The sequence below is a fragment of the Eucyclogobius newberryi genome, unplaced genomic scaffold (assembly GCF_026437365.1).
Source record: "Eucyclogobius newberryi isolate DKJ021-1_F unplaced genomic scaffold, fEucNew1.0.hap1 SCAF_55, whole genome shotgun sequence".
In the NCBI taxonomy this organism is placed as follows: domain Eukaryota; kingdom Metazoa; phylum Chordata; class Actinopteri; order Gobiiformes; family Gobiidae; genus Eucyclogobius; species Eucyclogobius newberryi.
Window position 1 is genome coordinate 424,642 of NW_027316223.1, and position 14,269 is coordinate 438,910.

The 14,269-nt window shown below is 44.4% G+C and overlaps 4 non-coding genes across 4 annotated transcripts; all 4 read left to right on the forward strand.

Moving 5' to 3' along the window:
* Positions 1 to 4,616: 4,616 nt before the first annotated feature.
* Positions 4,617 to 4,688, forward strand: trnaa-agc (transfer RNA alanine (anticodon AGC)). The gene has a single exon. It is a non-coding gene; the product is annotated as a tRNA-Ala (tRNA).
* A 982-nt stretch (positions 4,689 to 5,670) lies between these two features.
* trnas-uga (transfer RNA serine (anticodon UGA)) lies at positions 5,671 to 5,752 on the forward strand. The gene has a single exon. It is a non-coding gene; the product is annotated as a tRNA-Ser (tRNA).
* Positions 5,753 to 6,144: 392 nt separating this feature from the next.
* On the forward strand, positions 6,145 to 6,216 carry trnam-cau (transfer RNA methionine (anticodon CAU)). The gene has a single exon. It is a non-coding gene; the product is annotated as a tRNA-Met (tRNA).
* A 2,254-nt stretch (positions 6,217 to 8,470) lies between these two features.
* trnae-cuc (transfer RNA glutamic acid (anticodon CUC)) lies at positions 8,471 to 8,542 on the forward strand. Its single transcript has one exon. It is a non-coding gene; the product is annotated as a tRNA-Glu (tRNA).
* The last annotated feature ends 5,727 nt before the right edge of the window (positions 8,543 to 14,269 follow it).

The window sequence follows — 14,269 nt, forward strand, 5'->3', positions numbered from 1 at the left end:
CTGGAGCAGCTGGAGGTAAGTAGGTGTCAGGGTGCAATTTTGAGGGCAAAAGCCAGACACACAGTCGAAGGAGAACGCTCGACAGCGTTCTTCTTCGGCTGTGAGAAGGCTACACAGGGAAAGATGCACATAGATAAGTTGATAGAGAAGACAGGTAAGATTGTTTCCGAGGTAAGTGAGGTTTTAGAGACAGCGCAGGATTTCTATAGTAGGCTTTTTAGTTCAGACGGAGTGGCAGAGCAGGCTTTAGACCAGGCTGTAGGTGCTCTGGAGCGCAAACTGAGCAGGGAGGATAGGGAGCTGTGCGACGCGCCTCTGTCTCTCATGGAGATAGAGGCTGCAGTCAAGAGTTTAAATACAGGAAAAAGCCCCGGAGAGGACGGACTAACCTGTGAGTTTTTCAAGCGTTTCGCTTCCAGGTTAGCTCCGATCCTACTCCTATTATATCAGGATTTTGAGAGTGAGTGTAGAGTTGGCGATGGTTTTGCGATGAGTGTCGTCACTCTGCTTTTTAAGAAGGGCGACAGGAGCAGCCTCGCCAACTACAGGCCCATTAGCCTTTTGAACGTAGTCTATAAAATTTTAGCAAAGGTATTAGCAGGTAGGTTAAAGCGTGTGATTGGATCCATCATACACCCCTCGCAGGCCTACAGCGTCCCCGGGAGGGACATCTCAGACATAGTTTTGTCTCTGAGATATCTCCTTCGGCAGATGCACGCGACCGGTGGTATTCACGTTAGTGTAGACTTTAACAAGGCGTTCGACAGAGTTGAGCATTCGTTCCTCTGGACTGTATTAGGTAAGTTAGGTTTCGGCGAACGGTTTGTTAATTGGCTACAGCTCATCTATTCCTTTGCGGTCAGTAAGGTCAAAGTCAACGGGTTTCTAATTGACTCTTTCCCCTTAAAAAGATCAGTCAGGCAGGGCTGTCCCCTCTCGTCGCTCCTCTACAGCATCGCCGCTGAGCCTTTGGCGGCCATGTTGCGGGCGGACGCGGCGGTGAGGGGACTGACCACGCCTGCGGGTAGGGAAGTCAAAATTTTTCAGTACGCAGATGACACGAATCTGATCCTCCGAGACGTGGAGAGCCTGAACGCCTCTCTCCACGTGCTCAATGTTTATGGCCTCGCTTCAGGGGCCAAAATAAATTTCGATAAAACCACGGTTAAATTTTGCGGCAGCGTCACGCCTGTTCCTCTCCCTGTCCAGCTCCGGGAGGCCGGGGACTCCTACAAGGTCCTCGGCGTCCCCCTGGGCAGAGACGAGGAGGCGTGTCGTACTGCACTTTGGTCGCCTTTGTGCGAGAAAATTACAGCGCGCTTGAATTTTTGGAGACGTCGTAATCTGACATTAAAAGGTAAAGTCTTAGTTGTAAATTCTTTGTGCATGTCCATGTTGAACCATGCACTCTCCGTGTACGGCCTGCCGGGGGTCTATGCTAACAAATTAAGGTTAGTGATAAACCACTTTTTGTGGAATCGTGAGAGGGGCTTTATTGCACATAAGGTTATGATAGGTGAGTACGATCAGGGAGGTTTAAAGTTAGCAGATTTAGAGTTAAGGAAGAAGGCCTTCCGGCTGAAAACAATTCGGAAATTTCTAGACGTTGAGGTAGATGCTCCATGGAAGGATTATATAGGTGAGTTTGTTAATAGTCTAGGTAAGTTTGGTGTTTATAATTTGTGTTTGTTGCCCCCTGTTTCGGTCCTGGAAGGCCTCCCCCCCTTCGAGAGGGAACTCTTGGAGGCGTGGAGGACTTTCAGGCCCCTGACTGTGGCGGTTCCAGACAGCGGTGAGGGTCTCGCGCACATGCCCCTCCGTCATAACCCTGACTTGCTCTCCGCTCCCCCCGGGAAGCGTGAGTGCATGATCAGTGGGGCGATGGAGGAGGCTGGGCTGGAATATGTAGGTAAGGTATTTGACGTGAAAGGTAATTTTAGTGTAGATTATATAGGGAAGTGTTTTAGGTTAGCAGGTAAAGTGTTTAGGAAAAAGTATATTAGTGGTATGGTAAGTATTTTTAACAGGAATCTGGTCAGGCATTGGGGAAGCACTTTGGGCCAAATGGGGAGCACGACAGGTAAGTTGAATTTTAATGTATTTGTTAGCACGGGGAGGTTTAGGATTTTCACAGACCTACCCACCCGCATCCTGTATCAGTTGTTGTTGCCGGGAGTGCTCAGGCGTCCCGCCTCGGAACACAAATGGTCATTAACATTCCCCGCATTCACCATTGCAACCATCTGGGCCAACATCTATAATTGGTACACCCCACATAACGTAGGTCATTTTGACTTCAGATTTAGACACAGGATCGTCTTTACATCCGCAGCACTGCACGCATTTCTTCCCGACAGCTACGCTGCGGACTGCCCCGTGTGCCACGGACCCCCCGAGACCCTGGAGCACATGCTGTACACCTGCCCGGCCGTCCGCCCGTTCTGGTCCCGACTGCAGGACCTCCTCGCTCGGAGGCTGTCCTGGAGGCTCCCACTGCCGGCGGCCCTAGGAGGGGACGACCAGGAGCCCTGGCTCCTCCTCTTTGGTCCCGGACAGAGTCGCTCTGTAGCCAACACCCATCTCGCCCGACTAACCCTCTCCATAGCCGGTACACATTATATCTCAACAGGAACATCCATCTCCGTGACAATAAAACAGCAGAACCCTGGCCCATCTTCAAAGGACTCTTGGCCGCACACCTCCGACACCTCCACATGGCAGCAGAGCACCGGTTCATCACCCACCTCGTCCCCCACAACACCCTGATCCACCTCACACCCTCTGGAAACCTGGACATCATCTTCTGACCCCGGCATAACCCCCCCAATCACGGCATCAACCCCAACCACGGCATCACCCCCCATCACTGAAGAATGTTTGGAGAATGATTGTGTGTTTGATTTTCTGTAATTTTTTGTCTCGTCTCCCCCTGCCCTTGTGTATCCCATTCCCCTGCCCTTGTGTGTCATGTCTGTCTGTACATTCATGTAAATATATGTAAATACTTGTTTTGATGTTTTTGATAATAAAAGATTAAAAAAAAAAAAAAAAACAGTAAACATCCAGGGACGGGACATTGAGAGAATGGACTCATACAAGTACCTGGGTGTTGATCTGAACCACAAACTGGACTGGACTCATAACACAGACGCACTGTACAGGAAGAGACAGAGTCGGCTCTACCTCCTGAGGAGACTCAGGTCTTTTGGAGTGACAGGGCCACTCCTGAAGACCTTCTACGACTCTGTGGTGGCATCAGCCCTCCTGTACGGTGTGGCCTGCTGGAGCAGCAGCATCACAGAGAGGGAGAGGAAGAGGCTGGACAAAGTCATCAAGAAGTCCAGCTCCGTCCTGGGCTGTGCTCTGGACTCGGTGCAGGAGGTGGGGGACATGAGGGTCCTGGCTAGATTCACATCTATGCTGGACCATGAGTGTCATCCCCTGCAGGACACTATGTCCGCTCTGGAGAGCAGCTTCAGTGAGAGACTAATCCACCCTCGCTGTGTGAGGGAAAGGTTTCGTAGGTCTTTCCTTCCTGCTTCTGTCAGACTTTATAACAAACACTGTTAGTCCTGAACACTCGCAATACTGACCTAACCTAATACTGATGTGCAATTCCGTCATATGTGCAATTGCTGTTGGAATCCATGTGCAATTCATGTGCAATTACTGTGAAATTCATGTGCAATCTATGTGCCGTCATGACACATATTCATGTGCAATTACTGTTGTGATCACATGCAATGGTATTTATGTATTTATCTTATTATCTTATCTTATCTTATCTTATCTTATCTTATCTTCTTTACCATTAAATTAGCTCTTACCTTCTCAAATCATTCCCATATGGTCTAGCGGTTAGGATTCCTGGCTCTCATCCAGGTGGCCCGGGTTCAACTCCCGGCTTACATTATGTACAAGACTCACTGTGGTTACAATTACATTCAAGCTGGACGGAGGTGAAGAGAGGCATAGAAACATGGCATCAATTAGGGCGCAGCATGCGGAAGTTTGTAATTAACCTTTAGCTTTTCTATGCATCTATAGACTAGCAGGTTGGTTGGTGTTTCTTTTTGGAGCATTTCTAGACAAAGTGGGTCAGCGGTAGAGCGCATACTTTGCTTCATTTGGGATCAGTCATGTTTTCCAGCAATTCTTGACTGGACAAGCATATCTTGATTTTTTTATTGGTCTCAAGCTTTCACTGTAATTTTCCAAAGATGCAGTATTGTGGTGGCCAGGTGGTCAAGCTGATGGGCAAAAAATCCATTGGCATTGCTTCATATTTCTTAGAACCCTGCTGGAAACATACCTTTCTCTTCCCCCTGACCAGCAAAGGATGCCACCTGCTTAACAGTGCTTGATTTGTAAATATATAGGTACAGGAACACTTGTGGACTGGGTGATCAGGCCAAAAAAGTTACTGTAACACACAAAAAGTGACGCACATGTAAGTAAAGTAACAATGGGACAAACCTTTGTGTCACAACCAGTCAAATTGGAATAAACAAAAAAAAATGAAGAATTGAATTGCCTATCTGGTCACTGTTTCTGTTGATTCTATTCTATCTGTTCTGTTTTTGTCCATTCTATCATTTTAAGGCATTGATAAGGAAGGGGGTGTAGCTCAGTGGTAGAGCGAATGCTTAGCATGTACGAGGTCTTGGGTTCAATCCCCAGCATCTCCAGGTGACACTGTAGTCTTTGCTAATGGCCAGATTACACTGCAGTGAATTTTAGAGACCTTCACTTAAATATTTCAAATCAGCACATGTGGTGATTCAGTGCAAGCTCCCAGTCCCGCATTACCTTTGAACCTTGTAGCACTTATAAAATTCAAACAATATTATTTCATCCATCCACACTACCTGCAGGAAGGTGAGACAAAGTGGCCCATTCAGGTGGCCTGGGTTCAACTCCTGGCATGGGAACATTGTGGTCAGCCTTTTGGAAGACTTGAATCCACAGTATGAATAAGACACGCTGTGGGTTGTTAAGAGAGACATTGAAAAATCCCATCCATTTAGGATGCAGCGTGCAATATGCAGTAATCAACCTTTAGCTGTTCCATGCAACGTAGCAGCGGTTGTACTTGAAAGCATCCCTTCACAGGGACTGGAACTTAAATCTAGCTCCTTAGAGCACTCAGCCAGATTTTCTGGGGCGGGACAACACAAACTCAGAGCTGCTTGATAGTGCTTCCTACCCCATTAAAAAAAAACTGTATTAAAAATCAAGACCTGGCTCTATTTGGCTGAACCAAAAGAAAGATACAAATCCCGAGCTATGTGCTTCTCTCCATGACATGCAGAACCAAGCACATTTAGATATTAAAAATGCTTGCTTAAAAGCTGGTGACCCAACTATGCACTGTTCTTTAACCTCTCAAACATCAATGAGGCTTATGTTACAATTCAATCTGTTACACTTGATCTTTATATTTCTCATATGGTCTAGGGGTTAGAATTTCTAGTTCTCGCCGAGGCAGCCTGGGCAACATTCCCAACTTCCAGTATGGGTATGTCTCGCCAAACCTGAGCTTAGAATGTTTAGTAAAACATGCTGTCTCCATGAATTCATGGAGAGTTAAATCTGGTAATGTAATTGCGCTAGTTTCAGAAAATAATGTGGATAATTTCCACTTTCTTAAACACAGTTTTGATGTATATTGTTGTTGTGGCCGAGAGGTTAAGGCGATGGACTTGAAATCCATTGGGGTTTCCCCGCGCAGGTTCGAGTCCTGTCAGCAACGTGTGTTTAGCAGCACAGATTTTGAGGTTCTATTCTATAAACCAGCATGTTTGCTGATGTTTAATTTCGGAGCCTTTCTTTCAGAACGAGGGCATTTATGAAATCCTTGTTTCAATCCCCTGCATCTCCATTCAATATGTTGATGGCACAAAGTGAAAAGTGTTGACTCCAGGTCTCGCTTGGACAATAATCATGACAGACAAGAGATGGTTATGTAGCTCAGTGTTAGAGCACAGTCTTTCGTAGCAAGATCCCAGTTCCACATTCCTTTAAAATTAGATTTCATATTTTGAAGCGATTTGAGTCTATTAGACGTATACAGCCCCATGGGCATTACGCACTGGCCTCTTGAACCAGGGATTGTGGGTTTGAGTCCCATGATCATAACCATTCAGCAGAGTGGCGCAGCGGAAGCGTGCTGGGCCCATAACCCAGAGGTCGATGGATCGAAACCATCCTCTGCTAGAATGTTTTTTCTTGCATTATTGCCATTGTCAATCCAAATTAACCAAGCTAGTCAGTAATGTGTTGGATGATGGAAGCCGATCTTCAGCGCAAGCTCCCAGTTCCACATTTGCTTTGAATCTAGCAGCACATTTCTTTTATCCATCCTACATTGTTATTTCTTTTTTGGGGAAAAGGATAGCTGAGTAGTGAAAGAAGATGTAGGTCAAAAAAGACCCATGATTAGACATTTTGAAGCAATTTGAGTCTATTATGGGTACATAACCCCATAAGCAATATGCACAGGATACTAGCCTCCAAAATCCGGGATTGTGGATTTCAGGTCCATGGTCTAATAGGCTGAGCCACAAGGAAAATACTAATCACTAGACTTGTTGCACGTGGAATGGGCTTATATCTATTACATACAGAACTGTTCCTTAACTCTCAAGCATCAATGAGGCCTTCTTTATACGCCATAAGGCGCTGGTACAGCTAGCAGCCCGGTGTAAACGCTCTCTCTTTTTTCTCACACTTATTGTGCTTCATCTCCTATATTTTGTAAATATAGTTAGTACATTTTTTCTATTTTACTGTACGATAGGGACACGCGCTGGAATCGTTTTTAATTCAACTGTTTTTGACTTTTTTCAGCTGGATTTGAGCGTTTTTCGTCGTGTTGTTGTGATGTGAGCTAGCTCCGAGCTAGCCCCCCCGCGCCCTCCGGCCGCCGCCAAAGTACGGCGTGTTGTCGGTACACGCTTATATACACGTTTATATGAAAGAGGAACTTCATGAACGATCGGGACACGCACTGGAATCGCTTTAAAATAACTTGTTTTGACTTTATTCGGCTGGATTGAGTGTTTTCGTCGTGTCTTGGCTCTGAGTCCCCCGGCTCCGGCCCCGCCCCCCGGCCGGCGCCGTACCGCGTTTACACAAAGGAGGAACTAATGAAACTGCGGAGAACAGTCGTCTTACCCGGAGATCGTCACGTTATCCCGGCGGACATCCTAAGGAAAACGCAACGAAGCAGACAGGCTGGACGTAAACTCAGAGAGAAGAGAGGGACAAACAGGAAGTCGGTTCCCGCCGTAGTCATGGGTAACGTGAGGTCCCTTCAAAATAAAATGACGGAAATAGCGAGCCTCATGCGGTCCCAGAGGATTTACAGTTTGTGAGAGCACGGGATTGTGTGTCTGACACTCGGACCTGCAGTGTGGGGGCGCCCCAGGGCACTGTCCTCGCGCCCTTTCTCTTCACCCTTTACACTGCAGACTTCAGACATGACACGGACAGCTGTGTCCTGCAGAAGTTCTCTGATGACTCTGCCATCATCGGACTCATCACGGACGAAGATGACGCAGAGTACAGAGGACTGGCGCAGGACTTTGAGGACTGGTCTCAGCGGAACCACCTCATCAAAGCGGGGAAGACCAAGGAAATGGTGGTGGATTTCCGCAGACGCCACCCCACTGCCCCCTTACCAGTGAACATCCAGGGACGGGACATTGAGAGAATGGACTCATACAAGTACCTGGGTGTTGATCTGAACCACAAACTGGACTGGACTCATAACACAGACGCACTGTACAGGAAGAGACAGAGTCGGCTCTACCTCCTGAGGAGACTCAGGTCTTTTGGAGTGACAGGGCCACTCCTGAAGACCTTCTACGACTCTGTGGTGGCATCAGCCCTCCTGTACGGTGTGGCCTGCTGGAGCAGCAGCATCACAGAGAGGGAGAGGAAGAGGCTGGACAAAGTCATCGAGAAGTCCAGCTCCGTCCTGGGCTGTGCTCTGGACTCGGTGCAGGAGGTGGGGGACATGAGGGTCCTGGCTAGATTCACATCTATGCTGGACCATGAGTGTCATCCCCTGCAGGACACTATGTCCGCTCTGGAGAGCAGCTTCAGTGAGAGACTAATCCACCCTCGCTGTGTGAGGGAAAGGTTTCGTAGGTCTTTCCTTCCTGCTGCTGTCAGACTTTATAACAAACACTGTTAGTCCTGAACACTCGCAATACTGACCTAACCTAATACTGATGTGCAATTCCGTCATATGTGCAATTGCTGTTGGAATCCATGTGCAATTCATGTGCAATTACTGTGAAATTCATGTGCAATCTATGTGCCTTCATGACACATATTCATGTGCAATTACTGTTGTGATCACATGCAATGGTATTTATGTATTTATCTTATTATCTTATCTCATCTCATCTTATCTTATCTTATCTTTTTTACCATTAAATTAGCTCTTACCTTCTCAAATCCTTCCCATATGGTCTAGCGGTTAGGATTCCTGGCTCTCATTCAGGTGGCCCGGGTTCAACTCCAGGTATGGGAATATCTGGTCTGTCCTTCTGGAATACTTGTAGCCACATTATGTACAAGACTCACCGTGGTTACGAGTACATTCAAGCTAGACGGAGGTGAAGAGAGGCATAGAAACTTGGCATCAATTTGGGCGCAGCATGCGGAAGTTTGTAATCAACCTTCAGCTTTTCTATGCATCTATAGACTAGCAGGTTGGTTGGTGTCCCTCTAATTGCAATAAGAAATGAAGAAAAACTCTGGATTCAGAGCGCTAACCGCTATACCGTTGAACCACACCTTTCTACAGGATGTCCTGTTTTGAAAATAAGTATGACATTTGATCATTGGGCTATATCAAAGAGAGCAGCATTGAAGTAGGCAAACTTCTGCTTCATGGTTTCATTGTGTGGTGGTCATCACATCTGCCCTACACGCAGAAGGTCTTGGGTACAACATTCAGCGAAACCAAACATGTTACCAAACATGTTCATGCGAACAATGTTCCAACGAAAGCTTGCTGTTTATGTTTTATAGATCCTTTCCAGGCCATTTATGTCCTGATCTCGCAAAATATCCAATCGACCCAGCATTCCTATTCATTGTATTTTTGAGCAAAGACTAACATTCAGGTACACATGCCGAAACCCGGGATTGAACCAGGAATAACGTAGCGAGAAAATGAACTAGTTCTGTGTGTCCTTTTTTCTTTTCTTTTGATTAAACATAAAACAATACAGGACACGACCAGGGAGCAAAAATCGTAATTAAAAGAACTTAATAGTTACATAAAACATATCATAACATGACATAACATAAAAACAAAATCACATTTAAATGAAAATAGGGGGCCTACTTGGTCCAAGTCAATCAAATTAGTGCTTATCCAAATTAAGCCTGAATGTCACTGTTTTCCATTCATCCAATGTCTAATGTCTGTTACTATGTCAGTCAAGTCTTTGATCGTTGGCGTGGTTGGTGTCGAGCATTTCTTTGTGATGGCCTTTTTCTCTACAGCCAAAAGTATGTTCCAAGGGTATCCATTTATTGTGTCCATGGCAGGAGTGTTGAGGCCCAAGTACATAGTTTTAAATTTGAGTGGGATGGCAAAGTGTGATAAAATGTGAATATATGATTGTATTTCTGTGATGTATTTTATCTGCATAATAGTGATATATTATCTGCATCATTAGTCTAAGAGAAGAACGGGTGTGTGAGAAACTGGATTTGTGAAGGGGTCGTAAAGATGGCCAAAGGATGTTTACCCGAGGGGGGGTGATAACCCAGAGGAGTCTGGGTAATGTTTACCCAAGGCTTGATCTCTACGGAAAAATACCAAGTGCCTTGATGTGAGGCTGACCAATGAGAAATGTGACCCGCCTATTCCAGAATATCTAATAAAACCAACCAGCATGGGAAATAACAGGGTGAGACGCGGGGGTGAGACACAGGAGGATCACGTAAGCTGCTTACAACAGCTTGCGTGATCAGTCCCCGCGTTTTCTCCCATGCATGCCATACAAATGTCTGATCTTTCTGTGTCGTTTCATATTCTAAGTTGAATTGTGTTCTCTATGTGTTAAGGAATAGCATCGGGTGTATGTCTCATTTCTTGACATTTTCTGGTCCTATCGAGCCGGATGACAAGCAGCCCCTTCGCGGAGATTGACGGGTGAATCGGTGAAGTCTGTGCACAGCTGAAAGAAGTCCACTTTTCCCGTGGCCGCCCATCGCACCTCATTCTCCGCCAGGAGAGCGCGTCGTTTCGAAGCAGCAGGAGAACACAGGCGACAAAGAAGGTCAGACAAAATTTTGTGTGTGAAAAAGAGTTAGCCATAAAACGTTTTTATGCATTAGTTTGATATTTACTGGAAAAATATTGTAGGCTTATGGACGAGATAAGTTTCTCACATAAAGCAAGGCAGTTAGGTATTACTGAGGAAATACCCAGTTTCAAATTACTGAGGAAATACGCAGTTTAGGTATTACTGAGGAAATACCCAGTTTAATATTACTGAGGAAATATGTGTGAATGTAAGCGCTGTGCACGAGCGAAGTAAGTAAGAGAGAAGTGTGAATGTGTGAATGAGGATTAATAAGTGATTAACTAACGAGTGTGAGAATCACAATTAATCAAGGGTCACAAGGCGTTATTCTGAGAGATCTAAAATTTGCAGTCACGGGTGAATCTTAAACACCACGTTTATGTCCGGAGGAATCTAATAAGGAATTTTCTCTAGAAGCTTGACATTAACCGTGACTGTAAAGCAAGTAGCATTTCTCTCAGACGACCGAGACCACATAATGCCAGAATTATCACCCCAAACTGTAAAAAGACAAAGGAAAAGTTATAGAGGATTTTGGAGGGAGACTTCCAGCGTGCTCAGATGACGTGGCAGAGAGGGGGAGATAAGGGGGGTCAACAAGACAGGAGAATGGGGAGAAAGCACTCAGAGGACGCTCTGAATGAATGAATTAGGAACTAAACTCAGCTGTTTTAAATTTTAGTCTGTAGAACAAATTTAAGGGTTTTGTTTGATTGACAACAATCAATTATAAAGATTTCATTAAACTTGATAAGAGATGAAGATGAATTCAGATTTTTATAGATGGCCAATATTTTGGGGAATGTGATCACAGACAGGACACTTCCTGTCCCCGACATAGATGACAAAAGTTGTGTTTTTACGGTATCGTGTTTTTTTGAGTGCACAGAACAAACCTACGTTTTGTTTTGTTTTATTTTTGGATTTGACAAAAAATATTTTTTGGACTTAATGCATGACTAGATCAAAGTACAGGACGAAAAGACAGAAGTGTTTTTAAATTTAGAATCAAATGCAGGCACAGGCCTGGTGTGATAATGTGGGTAAATTAATGACTACTGATGTTTTTGGACAGTAGAATGGGCAGTAAGTAAAGTGAAAAGTTATATCAGTAACTTATTTATTTGTATTATCATGAGGAAACCTCGTATTGCGATGTAGACGTAAGTGAGGGAATAAGTTAAATAGTGACGTGCCAATGTCCTCCTTGGAAAGACATGAATGGGTCATTAACTAAAGACAACAGGACACCAAGTCATAAAGATAGTCAGAGATAAGGGGCTATTGACTGGCAAAGAATCTGGAGAGGACTCAGGATGGAGCAGATGTCGTTATCTTTACGTATCACAGTGACAATTAACAGCAACTCCACCTCAGGGGGGGTTGACGTGATGGGTAATAGGAAAAGTTAAAATTAACAGGGAAAGAATTTGACATTCTAAAGTAAATACCTGAAGGATTGTTGAGATTCAATCAAGAATTGAATAGATTTAAATAAGACAATATCATCTAAATTTAGACGCTATAGAAGTTATGAAAACCAGTGATAATAGGACTTAAACATTATAGGACTCAGGACGGAGGCAAGAGATGGTTAGACTGATAAAATGACGTGCCTTATGGATAAGGGGAAGGTTTAGAATCATTTTGATTGTTAATACACATATAGACTTGCTAGAACAAACTAATACACAATGTTTGTAAAGCACCACATGAGCAGGTGTGAGAGATTGAGTTTGAATCTCACCTGAAGCACATATAAAAGATTAGCACATATTACATTAGATGTGTGACTTTATGCAGGCCACACAAACAGAGGAGATGTGAAATTATTAATTATGTGAAGAATTCTAAGTTGTGAACTGACCCTTATGGCCAGCTCAACGGGGGAATTATTGAGATAATTATTATTGTTTGATGTATTTGTAGTTGTATTGCACATACACACACACATACATACATACGCGCGCACACGTGGACAACCAAACATTTAGAGTTTGAAACCTTTAGAGTTTGAAACAAATGGTGGTAAAACAGATTTACAAGTTACAGATCGCAGAGGCAGTGTCGGATTACAGACACACAGGGTGGGGGCCCAGCGCCGTGGAAGGGGGGCTCAGCCAGGGATGTGACCACTGAACTGTGAAAAGTCAAGAGGTGACATTGCGGAGTGGAGTGACAGACGCAATTCCATCTCTTCCTTGATTACATCCTGGATTAGTGAACGTTGTAAACTATCTGGATTATTGAATTTTGGTTAAATGTAGAAGTTTGAGAAATGGGCAAAGCCATATCTCAAAAAGGAGGGCTATTGTACGTGTAAACAAATATTCCGAATCAAAAATTACTAAAAAAAAAATTGTAAACAAGAAAACTGAAATACACTGAATTGTCGAAAAGACTTTATCACCGCAGAGAACGTGTTGGAGATGTGGTGTTTACAGAAACGAGCCAAGTGGACGAGCAAGGTGGACGGAGCCACATCGTGTCGTCCTCACACCGACCATTGGAGGGACGAGAACATGGGTGCTCTCATGGGAAAGTGAGAGAAATGTCTGGACAACACAGCGGCAGATCCTTAACATCGCAGACGCAGGACTTTGTTTGTATTCTTCGTTTCTGTATGCAGAGACGACAGACAGATTCGTGTAGGCAAAGTACTATACTCTGCTACGATGAACGAGAGCCAGAGGCTACGGTGCGCAGAGTACCATACTCTGTGAAAAAGAATCAACGAGTTATCATCATCAAGTGATGACGGTAATATGGGTGCTGAACACCTGTATTATGCACCGGACAATCGGGACAATCGGGACAATCGATCAACATACACAACTGTGTATACCGGGAAATGAAACATACACAGACCTGGAATAGAGGGAAGCAAATAAGTGATCAACTTGAAAGGTTATGAAATGCATGATGTGTAATAATGTACAATGTATAATTGACATGACAGAGGCTGAAGAAACACAATGGCATATTATACAGCCACTGTTGTTTGCACGAACAGAGTGTATTTTTTATCTGCTACAACATAACTACATGTAATGTTAATGAGATTATGAATTGAGATGGGAAATGTACCAGTTCATATGTGTCATAGGTGTGACCGAAGCGAGCAGCGGGAGGAGGTCTCTTAAGAAACCAAGCAAGGACGTATGGTGATGTGGGGACACTTGTGGGACGTTGTGCCTATGTATCGCTTTTGTGATCAGCATCACCCAGAACCATACCGCAGGGTCAAGGGCGAGAGGTTAGTGGACAATCTGGTCCCAGTAGCACCTGATACTACGTATTTGATTCTATTGGGGTGTCCAGAGAGGTCCCTGACGAGTCAAAGTGACTGACCAGAGAGCAGCGGGTTTAAGGGCTTTCCGCTTGTACTTCTATATTTCCCATCACACCGCACAAAATATAGACAAGATAAATTGTCTGTTTGTCAAATTACAGAGATTGACCAATCTGACTCAAAATTTAGGACAGTAATGCTGTAGAAATGTTGTGGGCCGAGAGAAAAGAAGTGTGTTCAATGTTGAGAAATGTGCATAGACTTTTTGAGTGTAAAAGTGTCATTTTAACACCTATATGAAAGACATGTTGAAAACTGAAAAGAGTAATGTGTTTGGCATATGAGACAGTAGACTAATGCTTTGATAAACAGGAGGGAAATGTGATAAAATGTGAATATATGATTATATTTCTGTGATGTATTTTATCTGCATAATAGTGATATATTATCTGCATCATTAGTCTAAGAGAAGAACGGGTGTGTGACAAACTGGATTTGTGAAGGGGTCGTAAAGATGGCCAAAGGATGTTTACCAGAGGGGGGGTGATAACCCAGAGGAGTCTGGGTAATGTTTACCCAAGGCTTGATCTCTACGGAAAAATACCAAGTGCCTTGATGTGAAGCTGACCAATGAGAAATGTGA